At 44.7% G+C, this 2,500-nt stretch overlaps 1 non-coding gene and 1 pseudogene across 1 annotated transcript; both read right to left on the bottom strand.

The window, feature by feature from the left end:
- The window catches only part of LOC143263660 (large subunit ribosomal RNA), a 10,331-nt pseudogene extending 10,085 nt beyond the window's left edge, over positions 1-246 (bottom strand).
- Positions 247-1,350: 1,104 nt separating this feature from the next.
- Positions 1,351-1,505, bottom strand: LOC143263661 (5.8S ribosomal RNA). Its single transcript, XR_013037035.1, has one exon. It is a non-coding gene; the product is annotated as a 5.8S ribosomal RNA (ribosomal RNA).
- Positions 1,506-2,500: the final 995 nt, after the last annotated feature.

The raw sequence follows: 2,500 nt of genomic DNA, 5'->3' as shown, positions 1-2,500 counted from the left end.
GCTACGGGCCTGGCACCCTCTATGGATAAATGGCCCCATTCAAGATGGACTTGGACGCGGTTGCGACGTTACGGGATAAATTGACCCTCCTGAACACTACATTTCCCAACGGCGGAACTCCGCGGGATTCAGTGCTGGGCTAATTCCTGTTCGCTCGCCGCTACTAAGGAAATCCTGGTTAGTTTCTTTTCCTCCGCTTAGTAATATGCTTAAATTCAGCGGGTAATCTCGCCTACTCTGAGGTCGTCGGAACGTGAAAAAAAATTTTTTCAGAGCTTCCCCCCCCGAAAGCATTTTGCGAAACGTGTACAGAGCAACACAAAAAAAAAAAAAAAATAAAAAAAACACAAAAAACCCTTAAAGCAAAAAAAAAACCGTTTATCGCGCCTCACCAATATATCTTTTATAAAATTCGATATCCTCTCCAAATATAGATCTTCGAAACACTCGCAAGACGATTACAATCGGTATAACTTTAACGTCCGTCCGAAAAGTACTTTCGGGGACTAGACGACCGATTGATCTCGTGCGGTTTCGCTATTCGATCATTTGAAGAGAACAAAAAGATATATGGGGCGACCGACAAACGGTTTTCCCGTAGAACCAGACTCGCGATTGCGTTGACACACACATCATAGCCACACCAATAGAAGAGTTTTAGGACGGTAACCCGGGTGGGGTGTTCTTTACTCAGAATATGTGCAACATCGGATCTATATAGCCATCGATACAATTCGTACACAAATGTGTCGTACGAAGAGAGAGACTTTTTTTCCTCTGGCAACATAACGGTAAGAGACATCCTTCCACACTCATAGGTTCCACTCCCTGGGGCTATGATATATATATACATATAAATTCAAATTCGAAGCAACGGTCACAATTCTACTCTATATTTTTGCGGGTTATGTGTTCTTTCGTTCAATTTCTTTCATGCGTTCGTTCGATCTCTGTACACAGTCTTCACATAGGACAGACTCGTGTAGTACGCTTTCGTGGGTTAAACCCATCTCGTTTCATTTCAGGCGACGTCGGGAGCGCGTTGAAAATGTACCAGTGAAATCTCGATAGTTCTACGGATACGAATCGTCCCGAAAAAGATTTTGTCACCGCTTCGAAGCGGTGTTTCAGACGGGCGGACGTATATAAAACATATACGACACACGACACCGCCTTCCACACTCACGCTAGTTCGAACACGATTTCCATCTCTCTCGAAGACTGTTAGACGTACGTAAAATTTCTCAATATTCATAGGACCGCGACAAACGCCGACGAAGCGCCCATCATTCGCTCGTACGTATATAGGCAACAAGTGCCATCAACGCAAGCAGTTTATAAGTACGTAAACGACCCTCAGCCAGGCGTGGTCCAGGAATTGTATCCGTGGACCGCAATGTGCGTTCGAAATGTCGATGTTCATGTGTCCTGCAGTTCACACGTTGACGCGCAATTAGCTGCGTTCTTCATCGACCCACGAGCCAAGTGATCCACCGTTCAGGGTAATTTTTCCCTTTTATTCTCTCATATATATATAATGTGTATTTGCTATCCACCACATTTTTGTGTTATATTTCGGAACAAGCCGATACCCGAAGAGCTCCAACCAGCGCGCGAAGGAGATTCGGGAGTCGTCGTACAACGACATAATTGTCCCTTAAAGAACGAGATATTTCCGTCGAAACCATATATATATGTACGAGCAAATCCAAAACCACTGTTTTCTTGCAAGTTCGACGGTCGGAGCGAATAGAACATTGAAAAGCCTTCTATCGAAGAAACACAGAGAGTATATCACCTCCAAAAACGACGGGGATATGGATATTCAAACTGGACAATTATCAACCCGATACTGGATTCGAAAAGTTTCTCTCTCCTTTCGTCGTTATTTACACCGGACGGACTCACGGCCGGCTCTAGCTGGGTGTCATATATATATACGTCCCACGCTCATGCTGCCACTAGCGCGCAACAGAGTAGGGTGTCAATGACAACGACACAGCATTGAAACGAGCTACACAAGCCGGTCTCTCTTGATACCAATGTAAACGAGCATTAAGTTATCTTCAGACTGCCCGATATTTTCGTCCTTTGGACTTTCCCAACGATTCCTTTTTTTCTTTTTTTTTTACACCACAGCGAAGACTTGAGGAAGCGTGATTAGCACGCTCGCATCCCTCCCTGTCCTACTACAACTGTGTGTGTGTGTGTAAAGAAAGAAAAAAGAATACATTGGCTTTCTCTCTATCGAGAAGATGGCCTACGCAACGCAGATCAAAGGCCTAATACGTGTAATATAATACGCGTCTGGCCGTGTATAAATCACGCACGAATGATCTGGTCGGGCCCAACTCTTCTCGTACGCTTATTTTTCCGTGTTGAGGCACTATCATAAAATCACACAAACCCCAACACGTGTGTGTCTTGGAAGGAAGATGGCCTACGCAACGCAGATCAAAGGCCTAATACGTGTAGTACACACGTCTGCCGTGTAAATCAC

Source organism: Megalopta genalis, unplaced genomic scaffold (assembly GCF_051020955.1).
Source record: "Megalopta genalis isolate 19385.01 unplaced genomic scaffold, iyMegGena1_principal scaffold1018, whole genome shotgun sequence".
NCBI classification, from domain to species: domain Eukaryota; kingdom Metazoa; phylum Arthropoda; class Insecta; order Hymenoptera; family Halictidae; genus Megalopta; species Megalopta genalis.
The sequence above is the reverse complement of the archived record's forward strand: the minus strand, read 5'-3'. Positions and strand labels throughout refer to the sequence as shown.